This window comes from Heloderma suspectum, chromosome 17 (assembly GCF_057233095.1).
Source record: "Heloderma suspectum isolate Gila_16-S chromosome 17, 16-S_ref, whole genome shotgun sequence".
Lineage (NCBI taxonomy): Eukaryota > Metazoa > Chordata > Lepidosauria > Squamata > Helodermatidae > Heloderma > Heloderma suspectum.
This window is the reverse complement of record NC_139474.1, coordinates 7,620,884-7,634,091: the sequence shown is the minus strand read 5'-3', so window position 1 is coordinate 7,634,091 and position 13,208 is coordinate 7,620,884. Positions and strand designations below refer to the sequence as shown.

The following is a 13,208-nucleotide window of genomic DNA, read 5'->3' as shown; positions in this document are numbered from 1 at the left end:
TAGTAACCATCTAGTGGAGGGGGGGGGGATAAAAACATTTAGTCCAGGGTCTAAAATCGCCTAGCTGCACCACTGCTCTCAGCTTCTTATCTCCATCTGCAACCTGGGTAAGTGAGGATTGTGAATTTCATTAACAGCCTCCCTCTCCTCTCCTGGACACCACACTTTAAAGATCCATATACACTGACACAAGTTCAGAGAAGAGCAAGAAAGATGATCAGGGGACTAGAAACGAAGTCCTACGAGGAAATATTGAAGGAACTAGGTATGCGTAGCTTTGAGAAGGCCGAGGGAGATATGATAACACTTTTCAAGCCCCGAAAGGGTTGTTGTACAGAAGAGGGCCGCAACCTGTTCTCCATCCGTCAAGACTGTAGGATGTGAAATACTGGGCTAAAGTTTCAGAAAGGCAGATTTGGGTTGAACATCAGGGAAAACGTCCTAATGGACAGAGCAGTCAGACAAGGGAACCAACCTCCGCAGACAGTATCCAAATAGAGATTGGACTGCCAGGGATGCTTTAAAGTGGATTCCTGCACTGAGCAGGGGGTTGGATTTGATGGCCCTTCCAACTCTCCGTTTCTATGATCATTCAAGCACTGACTGCCATTAAAAAAAAAAAAAAAAGACTGCTGCAGAATTAACTGCTCCCCCATCTATAAAAATAAGGCCTTTAAAAAAGAAAGAGAAAGAACCCGTAATCCAGGATTTTAAAATTCTGGACCAAATAAAGCTGGACTCCTGTGCTTGCTGGGCACATATGGGTGTTATGCTGGAGTCAAAGTATTGGTCTTTTTAGCCCAGTAGATGGGCCAATTTAGACTGTGGGCCAGAGGCTCCACTCCCTGCCCCAGACCAGCAAGCCGGATACTTTAGATTGTACTCAGCCCCCAAGCCATCTTTTGAGCATTCATCAGGTGTCATATGCAACTGAGCCTCTCTGTGCTGTCTTATGGACTAGGAACTTGCTGTTTTGTTTAAGCCAGATTTTATTTTATTTTTTCAGGACGCCAAATTCCGCAAATGCAAGGAGGTGATGGGGGAATAGGCGAGGGCCCTTGCCCATAAAGGGAGCTGCTTTATACAGAGTTTGATCAACAGTCCATCTAGCCCAGTTACCAAGTTTGGGATCCCAGGCGCAATTACTCAGACGTAGAACCTGCTGAGTTCCAGGGGCCATGCAGCCCAATCCTGACCATATTAATTCAGAATAAAGAGCCTCATCTACCCACACTTGGGCTCAAGTGGGTATTACTCAAAAAATATTAAACATGCACAGGCTTGGTCTCCTTAGATGAAAGTAAGTGCCACTGAACTCGGAGTTACTTCTGACTAAACAAGTCTAGGATTGGGGCTAAAAGACTGCAAACCTCCCTCCATCTTTAGCCTTTAAGACTGTGATGCTATGCACACTATCTTTGGAGTAAGTCCCATAGAACTCAATAGGACTTAATTCTGAGTAGAGACATATGGGATTGCCTGTGAATTCCTCAGTGTGGCGCCCACCAGATGTTTTGAACTACAGCTCCCAGCATTCCTATTTGCCATGTTGGCAGGGGCTGATGAGAGTTGAAGTCCTAAACATCTGGAGGGCGCCAGGTTGGGGAAGGCTGTTTTAAAAATAGAATTAGAAAAAAATAAACGCAGGAGAAGTCCTCATTGATTGAACTAATTCTGTTAGTTCCAGCAGCATCCCCAACCTCTGCACATGGCCTGGAAAAGTCCTGTTTCATAGTGTTCACTCAGGAGTAAGTGTGCACGGGATCGCAGCCATACGTGGAAAAGGCCGGACGGCCCCTCGTGTCAGTTTACTCGTGAGTATGCTCCGCCGAAATCAGAGACGGGCCAGCTTTCGAGGCAGCCAGCCTGGGACGCGGGAGCTGCATGGCCACGATCCTGTGGAAACCTACTCTGGCTGAACTCCACGGAACCCACTTGCGAACCAACACGCGTTGGGATCGGCTCGCCCGGCGCTGCGGTCCCGTGGGCACGCTTACTCGCGAGTAAGCCTCGTTCGGACTCGACGCGTTGATGGTGGATTTTTTTTTTAGTTACTTCCGAGTAAACACGCCCAGGGCCGACTTGCGCGGGGGCTGCCGGGTGGAGTCCGCCGGGCTTACTCCCGAGTAGGACAGCGACTCGGGCTGCCGCTCCCGCCGTAGGACGGCCGCGTCTCTCCCGCCTCATCGGGCTTACTCAGAAGTAAGTCCCTCCTTCCTTCCCTGAGCTCCCCCCCAAGAGCCCCCCTCCCCAAAAGGACCCCCCCCCAGCAAGGCTGCGATCCTGGGCACCCTTCCTACTGGGTTGCCGGCACAGCCCTGCCCTGTTGAACCCACCGGGGCTGACTCGCGAGTAAAGCCACGCCGGGCTCCGAATTGGCACCCTGCGCCTTTAAGGCCTCTCCCCATTGCCCCCCCCCGTCTAGGGCTCCTTTCCCCCCCTCCCGGGGGTGGCGCCGCCTCCCCGCCCTTCATTACCGCTGACATCAGCCTTAAAAGTGCGAGCTTGGGCGTGGGAGGGCGACGCCAGGCGAAGCTTGATCCCTCCGGCGCCGCCAGCAGCCCCCGCGAGGTCCCGGTGGAGGTGAGCAGCTGGGCGCTGTCGCGGCTAGAGCAGCACGGAAAGGGTCCCGGGGCTCAGGCTTCGCCTGGAAGCCCCCGCTTTCCTCGCCCGCCCACCCAGCCGCGCTTTCTGGGCGTCTTCCCCGCGTGCCGCGGCTGGGGTTGGGGGAGAGACGGAAAGCTCTTTGCACATGGGCTGGGGAGCTCTCGGCCTCCGAGCGCGCGGAAGGGCGCTCCAGCGCGCCCGGTGGGTTCCGGGGCTGCGGGCGTCGTTTTGGCTTCGGGGGCGCGTGCCTGGAGGCGCAAGAGGCTGGAGCCGGAACGGCCGCATGGAAGAGGCGTTTGGTAGAAGGCAATGGACGGAGCGGGGGGGGGGCGGCTGCCGTGGAAGAACCCAAAAAGGGGCCTCAAAAGGCAAACGAGGCGTCCACATTTGGGGGCTGGGGGAGGACTTGCGTTGGGGTACGGTTCCTTCCTACTTGTGGGGCTCTTATTATTTAATTCTACTTCCTCCCTTCGTTTAAATCCCCCCCCCCCCCGATTTGCTTGCAGGCAAGTATTGGTACGTTTGGGGCAACTGGTTTTGGCATGTATGGGGCTGATGTGTGGGCCCCATTGGCCAGTTCTAACCCGCTTTCTCCACTCCCCCTGCCCCATCTCTTAATTTTGCTCTGCTGCCCCGTTTCTCAGTACCTACCTGTGCTAATGCTGTCGCTGTGGGTGGGTGGTGCCTTTCTCCTTTTAAAGAGACCGGCTGGATTCAACGTGTTCGGGGCGGCTCGGGGGACCTTTACCCTCCCCACACACACACACATCTTGGGCTCCCCCTTATCGCCGGACTTCCTGTCCTTTCTTGACGGAAAACAACTCCTTACCGTGTAACTGAATCCCAAGAGAAAACCCAGCCTGAGCCCTACCTCGAGTAGACCCACTGAAATAAATGGGGCTTGGGATGGCTTTCACCCCTAAAAGAGAAGTCTGAAAGGCAGCGTTGCTGCCCATGCATGCTTGAATGTTTAAATCTATTGGAAGGATTAGGACGTGCTCCGGGGAGAGAAACAAATATGTTTAGGATGAGAGCATTAATGGGTCTTTAATGCTATGACATGCGCTCCGTCACACTGAGCTATGGCCCGTTACTTCCTTTTTCAGAGATAGAACAATGAAAAATACTTCTCCCACACCTCAAATGCGCTTCATGCTTTCTTTGCCTTCACCCATATCTATTTCTGGGGCTGCTACTGTTTCCCCCCTCTCCCCCAAAAGGGGCTATAAGCTGGCGTTTGCCCTATCCTCTTTCGGTGGTGGCCTGTCTGCTCCATTGGTGCCTGTCTGTTCCATTGGTAATGGCTTGAGCGGAGGCAGGAGAGTGGGTATGTAGCTTAACTATGTGTAACTGCCTTTCAGTGATGCGGTCTGAATGAGTAATTGTCTCTGTTATTTATGGGGTGATGGGGGGGGGGTGAGTTGAATCACAGCGCCAAGCAGACCCTCTCTTGGAAACAAGACAGTTTGGGAAAGTTTCCTGCTGACTCCCCCCCCCCCCTTCCAACAGAGGCACGTCCTCGGCTGATCTCTGACAGGGTGGGAATGCAGGAATGACGAAACCGAGGGGATGGAAGGCTGTGCTTGCTCACCGCCAGGAGGAACTGTTTTGTCCTGCTGATCTGCTGGTGGATTTTGGCTGGCTGTGGTTGTGAGCGTGAGCGTATGAACTAAAGGCGACCCTGCGGCGGGCGGGTCGGTGGGCCGGTGGGTGGGCCGAACGCATGTGTGTTTCATCGGGGTGTCATGAACTTGTGGAACTCCCTGCTGCAAGAGGCAGGGTAACTGGGCAGGAGCATGGCTAAACAGTTGCAAGATTTAGGGCCCTGTCTTTATACTGGCACCCATGTCCAGTTTTTCCTAAGCCTTATTGCCATGTAGAGGGGAATTTGGAGGGGCACAACGTGCAGGGAAGGGAGGGTTAACCCATCCTTCTCCTGCATGGCAATTAAGGGCATAATATGCATGCTTGAATAGAAAAAAGTTCTACAACTCCCAGCATTCCCCAGCCAACAATGCTGGTTGGGGAATGCTGGGAGTTGTAGGACTTTTTTCTGTCTAGACATGCATAGGATTGCACTCTTTTAAGTGTAGAAAAAACCTCCTATTGGCACCAGTATTTATATGGTTTTCTTCCCTAAGTTTAATTGCCTGATTAAAGGCAGCCACCAGAGAGATCACATCACTCCAGTGCTGAAGGCGTTGCACTGGTTACCAGTTGTTTTCCGGGCCAAATTCAAGGTGTTGGTTTTGCCCTTTAAAACCCTATATGGTTCCGGCCCAGCCTATCTTAAGGAGCGCCTCCAGCAGCACCAGACAGGCCGCTTAACAACATCAGCCTCGGATGGCCTTCTCTCTGTCCCATCAGCCAGGACAACTGGGCCAGTGAGGACGAGGGAGGGGGCCTTCTCTGTGGTGGCCCCTACTCTGTGGAACTCCCTCCCTAGGGAACTCCACCATGCCCCCTCTTTAATGAGCTTCTGCCGTGCATTAAAAAACATGGTTGTTCAGGCAGGCATTTGGGGTGGGTTAGGCTAATTTTTTTTTTTTTAACGGGCCGTGGTGGCTTAGTGGTTAAGACGCTGAACCGCAGACCGGGAGGTCGGCAGGACAGCAGTTCGAGACCCGAGTGCTGCGTGACGGAGTGAGCTCCCGTCTTCAGTCCCAGCCCCTGCCAACCTAGCAGTTCGAAAGCAAGAAATTGCAAGTAGATAAATAGGTACCGCCTCAGCGGGAAAGGTGACAGCATTCCGTGCACCTCGGTGTTCAGTCATGTGGGCCACATGACCACGGAAGCGTCTTCGGACAGCGCTGGCTCTTCGACTTAGAAATGGAGATGAGCACCGCACCCTAAAGTCAGACACGACTGGTTGGGGACACTTTTACCTTTTAGGGTAATTTTAGAAATATGATTTTTTTAATGCAGAATTGTATAGTTTTAAACTGTTTTTATTGTTGTACATTGCCCAGAGTGGCTGGGTGACCAGCCAGATGGGCGATTAATAAAATAAATAAATAAATAGCCATGCAGGTGGGATTAGGGGGCAGGCATTGCTGCACGTGAGAAGGGTTTAACCCTTCTCTCCCTAGCTCCAATCACACCTGAATATTGCCTGCTGACTCACAAGTAAGTTGAGGGGGGGAAACCTTCCATTATTATTATTTTTTAATTATTAATTTCATTTCTACAGTACCCAATAGCTGAGGCTCTCTGGACGGTTCACAACAATTCGTAAAAATAAATACAAAAACTACAACATTATAAACATTATAATTCAACATTATAATGAAATGTGGACTTAAGAACTTTTAAGATACAATATTTAAAACTATTAAATAGCTAAAAACAATTTCAATTCACAATTTCAGTTGGCACCAATTGACTCTTTTGGGGGCCCAGTGGGGCGTAGATCTTTGGGGGGGCCCAGTGGGGCGTAGATCTTTGGGGGGGCCCAGTGGGACTCAAGCCCAGCAACAACAGTGTAGTGCACTGGCTGAGCATGAGCCATGATCCGGGAGAATGCCATCTCAAATTTGATCTCTGCCATTACCTTGTTTGGCGCCCTTAAGTCAAGCCTCTCTCCCTCGGCCTGGCCCCCTCTGAGAATTATGGGGATAAAATTGGCCTACACTACAGGACACTTGTCAGGGTGGTGCTTTAATCACTTGAATTAAACTCATCGTAAGATCACACCAAAGCCCTGCCTAGTCTGGCATTCTGCTCCCCCAGTGATCTGCCAGATGCCGTTGGACACCCCCTCAGCAGAACAGGGGCACAATCGCGCTCTCACATTTGTATCCCCCAGCCACTGGGATTCCAAGGCAAAGGTATGGTATAGCCATCTTGACTAGTAGCCATTGATAGCCTTATCCGCCATGAATTTATCTCCCTTTAGAACCATCTAAACTGTTGGCCGTCGCTACAATTTGCAGAAGCGAGTTCCGTAGGTTAACAATGTGCCGCGTAAAGAAGTCCTTCCTCTTTCTGAGCTCAGGGATGGGACACACGTCCGCTTACAGATATGGTTTGACTGCAGCTCCCAGCATTCCTCACCGTTGGCTACGCCGGTTAAGTCTGATGGGTGTTGTAGTCTGACAACATCTGCAAGGCGACATGTTTGCCGCCACTGGCCTGGCTTGAATCTCCCACCATTCAGTTTCACGGCATGACCCGGCGTGAGTATGAATAGAGGGAGGGAAAACTTCTTCCTGTCCACTTTCTCCACTGAGGCCTTGGGGCCTCGTTGCAGAGTGGAGGGTCCGGAACGAAATGGGTCAGCGGTCTGGTTCTGTAGAAGCTAACCTTTTTGTAAACCGCCCAGAGAGCTTCGGCTATTGGGCGGTATAGAAATGAAATAAATAAATAAATAAATAAATAAATCCACTGTTGGAAAGATGACTGAACTGGGCAGACCCTTTAATCAGCTAAACAGGGCCGTTTAGGTTCTTTAACATAAAAGAAAACACTTTAAATATTGTGGTTTAAAGCATTCAGCTCTTGCCTCAAGCGTTAAAATTGCTCACCGCTTCACATACATGCGCATACCCACACACACCAGTTTTCGGATGCTGAAACCCATTCGGCTGTGTGTGCGGGGGGGGGGGGCGAATGCCACAGGGCTGCCTTGCCACATTTTGAAGCAAGTGACGTAATAATATCTGTTGCTCTCTGAACAGCCATTTCCCATCATGATCACTTCTGATCATGAAGTTCAGAGACTAAAATTGCACAACTGGACATGTGGATCACACACAGTATCTGCCCGTATGGGCAGTACGGTTGGTGGGCGCCCCCGGCTTGTGTATTATGAGTCACAAACATGACTTTGTTTCTGTAATGCGTGCGTGCCGCTTCTAACCACCCTGTAAGGTAGGCCACAATTGCCCCGCGTGCTATAAAAAGAGCTATGCCTGATCTCGGCAGCTAAGCAGGGTCAGCCCTGGTCAGTACTTGGATAGGAGACTGCCTGGGAAGCAGGCTTCCTGCACTGAGCAGGGGGTTGGACTCGATGGTCTTGCGGGCCCCTTCCAGCCCTGTGATTCTATGTGAACCTTGGCGCTGCTAGAGAATCTTCCAGGCAAGAGGTGGGCAAGCTTCAAGCTTGTGCGATCTAGTTTAAAAAAAAATAAAAATTATTAGAGCCGCAAGATGCACCAACTGAAGCCAGGTGCGAAATGCTGGTGCTGGCAGGTAGATGCTACGAGTTCAGGAACAGGGTGCTTCTGAGCACATGCTCAGTCCAGGAATTTGTGATCTACATCAGCCCCACACTCACACGCCCTTTAATACAAAAATCCATTCCTGGTTTCCCCATAAATATTCTTTTTTTCAGCAACCTAATTTTGGGGGCTGGGGGAGAGGATTTTTAGTTGCCTCTTTAGTTTTTAGTTAGACAATTTGGGGGGGGGAGAAATCCCTGTCGATCTACTGCAAACCCCCCGGAGATCCACCAGTAGATCCAATCTGTCTTCTCCCACCCTCACCCTGTATATGGTCCTGAAATGCTGAAGTCGTTCCTAGTTCCTTGTATGACCCAGCTACGTGAGCAGCCTGAACAGAGAACTGATGTTTACATGCCCCTGCACCCCATAATGAGCTTCAGGCTGCCACATGTTTTACACCTCCGTGACCAGGAGACTGTTGCCTTTGAGATGCACCGGTGTTCTTGCTGGAAGATGATGCTGGTTTTGCACAGCACGCTTGGATGCGTGGTGCCCCCAGGCCACGCTGGAGCTGGTAAGGCGACCGCCCGTTAATAAGGTGCAGGCCCAGTTCATTCTAAGCAGAAGCAAAACAACCACTTTTATTTGTTATTAAATGCATTACACATCTCATAAAATAAACTTTCTCTAAGCAGTAATGCCAGTAAGATAGCAATAAAATCAACAGTATAAAATCCATAGATGTGCCAACGTTGCATACCTTAGAGTATCGCGTCGAAGGTGAAACCAGATTGCAGGGACGAAAATAAAAATATGAAAATGTTTTAAAAAGTAATTTAAAACTCTAATAGCCTGGGTGAACAGGAAAGTCTTAGCCTGGCCCCAAATATTTGGTAGTGTGGGCAGTAGGTGAGCTTTCCTTGGGAGAACATTCCAGAGTTGGTGAGCCACCACCAAAAAGGCCCCCTCCCTTGTGGCCACCCTCCAAGGGGGCACTTTTCCATCTTTTTTTTTTTTGCCTGCCTTCTCTCCCACTTTGCTTTGTGTTTGGCCCAGTAACTCCACCCCCCACCCCCATCAAAAGAACTTTCTTTATTAGACGTGGATCAGCTCTGCAATATCACCACCGGGCACAGGAAGCTATTAAAAGCACAGGCCATCCGGGTGAGAGATGCTCTGCTTACGCGCGGAGGCACCCTTGGCTGATTTGTGGCTGAATCCAAGTGTCGGGATAACAGGTTCCATAAATGGGGCCTCATCTAAAATTGCTTGTATGCAAAGCTTAGGCGGGCTTCCGGTTTGCCAAGGGCCTCTTCAGAGTCCCCTGTCAGAGGTGGACAGCAGCAGTGTTGAAGTGGCTGCTGGGTGGCTTGGATTCCCATGGTGCAATGCTAGGCCAGGAGCATTGTGGGAAGTTTAACTGAGACCCAAGGTGGCACAGTGCTTAGAGTGTTGGACTGGGAGTCGGGAGATCCGGGTTCTAGTCCCCACTCCGCCATGAAGCTCACTGGGTGATTTTTGCCAGTCACCGACCCTCAGCCTAACCTACCTCACAGGGTTGTTGGGAGGATAAAATGGAGAGGAGGACGACCATGGAAGCTGCCTTGGGTTCCTTGCAAGAAGAAACAAGGTGGAATAAATACATGAATACGGCAAGGCGCACCCAGGCGGCTGCCCTGTGTGGGGAAGGGACCCCTGGGCAGGAGTCAGTGCAGCTGGAGGGCGGGCAGGAACCAGAGCCCTGGCATCTGCCCAAGGTTGCTGTACGTTGGCACCAGGTCTGAGAGAGTGCTTAAATACTCTTTAATTCCCCCTGCTATATATGCAGTGGGGATGGTGTTTGAAAAGGGATGTGCATTGGGTGGGGGCTTTCTCCCCAAGCCTTCAGGGCACGCTCCACCCTGGCGATCATGAAGGTGAAGCTAGGTGACTAGACTGGATGGATGAATGCAGTGTGTGTGTCTGTTTCTTCCACCTTTTTGCATAGGGAGTATATGCAACAACCATTGTGGTTAGCAATTCCACAGAGGGCAGGGCTGAGAGACAAACGGTAAACATCCCAGCTTAAACAGGGGTACTTTCCTGGCTCCTGCAGTTACTGAATTACTTACAGAATTACTTACATTCTTCTTTTTGTTGCCTTTGTTTTATTAACTTTATTTTGAAATGAAATACGATTTCATGGTGGAAATCAAGTAGTACATCTCTTCCACTTCAAGCCACGGTTGGGAAGCATTCGAACATGCAGCCTCTGGAGGCGAAGTGTGTAGTGCCGGGTGGGATTTCCTCAGCAGTGGAGAGGAGGTGAGGCTGTGAGCCGTCTCCCTGGCATGCTTGATTTCTACATGCAGGGAATCCTTTCCCCCTGCCCCATGGTGCTTTCAAGCATGTCAGTGCTGCCATTCTGCCTACAACCTAAAGTGGTACGGTCCAGCCCCAGCGTTGCCTCTTGATGCTAGTGGAGAACGTCTCGGCTGAGCCTTTGTGCTGATTCGTTTGGGGAGTGTGAGTAAGCCCGCTCCCCTTCTCCCCTCTCTGCACGCTTGATTTCTACTTCCTGAAATCGAGTCCGCATCTGGAAATGGAGAAGGCGGTCATGACGGTGGGCGTTGTGCGTCGGTGTTGTGAAATAACCACGGCCTAAAAAACTTGGGATTCCATGTTTAACTGTTGATGCTTTATTAGTGTAAGGAAATGGATCCCCGCCCCCAAGAAGCTTACAGTCTAAATTCTAGTAAGTGTTAAAATAAGACAATTATCAGTCTTCCTGGTTGGCTAGAACACTGGAAGCTGGGAGTGCATGTTCTTACCGAGCATTTAGGTTCTATCTGCCTGCTTGCTTCTTTTTTTTTGGTCCTCTTGCCAGGATCCAAGTGGGTGGGGGGTTTCTCCCCAAAGGTGTGGCTTGTACACAGATCCTGATTTACCCCCCCCCCCATCCCTTTGCAACTTTAATCTGCTGCTTGGAGAGGTTGCATGTGCCTGCCCACATTTGAATCTTGAGGTTTGAGCCTTCCTGTTTTCATCAGCGTTTCCATATCGGCATCAAGGTGGGGTTTTCTGAACCTGACTCGAGTGTTTGCAAGCCAACAGCCTGGCCGCTTGAGATGGCAACTGCAGTGCTTTTACTGAAGTTGTTGGCTAGTGGAGCGAGGAAGTTTGCTCCACTTCCTCGCCCCCTGGCTTAAGTGCTCTGAGCGTGTGTAGAGTTACTTTCTCCCCAAGGACAAAATAATTAAAAAAAAACCACCCTAGGCAGTGCCCCTGAGCTTGCGTAGGAGTTCTTGCTAATGTGGAGGAGATGCTTCCACATCTGCGCAGCTCATGCTCTGGACAATTTTTGGTCCTGCATTTGCTCCGCCCGTCTTTCTGCCTTGAGTGGCTGGAACCCCAAAGATGGGCTCTGCTGCCCTAGAGAGGGGGCTGAGCTGAATTCATTGTGTGGCCCTGACCTGTCGTCCCATGTGTGTGCATGCGCACAGCGTGTGTGCAAGCGAACAAGAAGGGCTTCCCTGGGATCTCTTTGGGCATCTGCTCAAGAGGACGAAGTTCTGATTGGAGGATGATGAGCCTTCTTGTTTCAAACCAGGAATCTCATCTAGTGAGCCAGTCATAGCTGACTACCCACCCTAGTTAAGTGGAACCTCCAGCTTCAGAAGCAATCTACCTTGGAATACCAGATGCCAGTGACAAGTCTCTGGGAAAGGCCATTGTGCTCGTGTCCTGCTCAAGACCCTTCCAGAGGCACCTGGCCAGCTGCTTAGGGGGAAACAGGCCATTGGAATAAATGGAGCTTTGATCTGAACAAGGCAGACAAGTCCTTATGGCCCGACTGCAAAGAAGAGATTGTGTTGCTACAACAATGCACTGTGTTTTTTAAAAACCAGGAAGCTTCTCACCCTATGCTGCGGCTTCTGACTTTGGCAGCCTTCCACATCTCTTCCTCTACCGCCAGCCCGCCCCTTTTGCAAATAAGATGTGCCTCTCTCTTTTTTTTGGCAAGCTGGTGGCTACTGCGGTTACGAAGAGCTGTTCTGGAAGCGGGAGGTAGGGTGGAGTTGAGGGGGGCGGGGAGGAGGTTTCTGCTACTTCATGCTCTAAAAACTCTTGTTCTTTACCCTGTTGCACTTAAAAGGGAAAAAAATAGCCGTTCCTTGGAATGCCGGCCAAGAGATCCCGCTACCTCTCTGGTTGCTGGGACTTGCTGCTTGCGTCCCACTTCTTTGAGGTCTGCCAAGCCCATGAAAAAAGAATAAATCAAACGGGCATTCATGTATGTATGTATGTGCCAGATTCAAATAGCCCTCACCATGCCAGAGTGCTGGCCCCGTAACATGTCCTCTCTGGGGCATGTAGGTAGCTATAAGCAGCTGCAGATGGAATGAACATAATCACATGTCTTGTTTTCCTTCAAAGTTTCACTTCTCCACCGTAGTCCCTTAAGAGCATCAGAAGATCCCTGCCGGATCAGGCCCAGGGCCCATCCAGTCCAGCATTCCATTCACACAGCGGCCAACCAGCTGCCCACGGGAACCCACAAGCAGGACAGGAGTGCAACAGCACCCTCCCGCCCATCTTCCCCAGCAACTGGTGCACGCAGCCATCCTGCCTCTGGTACTGGAAGTAGGATAGAGCCATGAGGGCTAGGATCCGCTGATAGCCTTCTCCTCCAGGAATTTGTCCAACCCCCTGTTAAAGCCATCCCAATTGGTGGCCATCCCTACGTCTTGTGGAAGAGAATTCCACAGTTTATGCACCGTGTGAATAAGTCCTTCCTTTGATCTGTCCCACCATTCAGCTTCATGGGATGACCCTGCTGGGTTCTAGTATTACGAGAGAGTGAGAAAAACGTCTCCCGCTCCACTTTCTCCACACCAGGCATGATTTTGCGCACCTCTGTCACGACTCCCTTCTGACGGCTTACCATGGGTTGCAGTTAGGACTGTCGCTGCGGTAAAGAAACATTTCTTGATTGTTCCGGTTTCTTCGAGCGCTCTGGGGGAACGAAGCTGGTGGAGTGGCCAGTGGCGTCTGGGCCGTTGCAGCCTTCAGCAGGGTGGGGGGATTTAAAAAATATTTTTATTTTTAAAAGGAGGTGGAGGGTGCAGCAGCACAGAAGCTGTGGCCACCATGTTGGGGAAGTCCAGTGTAACGGAGCCAGGGCTCCCAGGAGCGTCTGTTTTTATTAGCAAGGATGCGGATATTATCTGCCACCCCCTCAGGCTCCCTGCCCCCTCTGCAGTCCTCACAGTAGCTGGTGGGGGAAACTGGTTTCCCCAGGGGTGATACATTGCGATATACCCCTGTCGTAATGCAAAGTCTTTGGGAATGGCTTAGTCCTGAATGGGCCATTGAGACCCATTCACTTGGCGAAAGACCATGGAGCTGAAAACGACAGAACTGGTTTGTTCCCGGCCTGCCTTTTTTTCCCTCACGGGT

General features: G+C 51.0%; 1 protein-coding gene across 2 annotated transcripts in view; it reads left to right on the top strand.

Annotated features, from left to right (window-relative positions):
- The first annotated feature begins 2,521 nt into the window (after positions 1–2,521).
- Positions 2,522–13,208, top strand: part of TAGLN2 (transgelin 2) — a 30,871-nt gene continuing 20,184 nt past the window's right edge. For both annotated transcript variants that reach the window (XR_014786289.1, XM_084824037.1), the window contains exon 1: positions 2,522–2,583. The gene's annotated coding sequence lies outside the window, so the exon portion shown is untranslated. The remainder of the gene's footprint in view (positions 2,584–13,208) is intronic.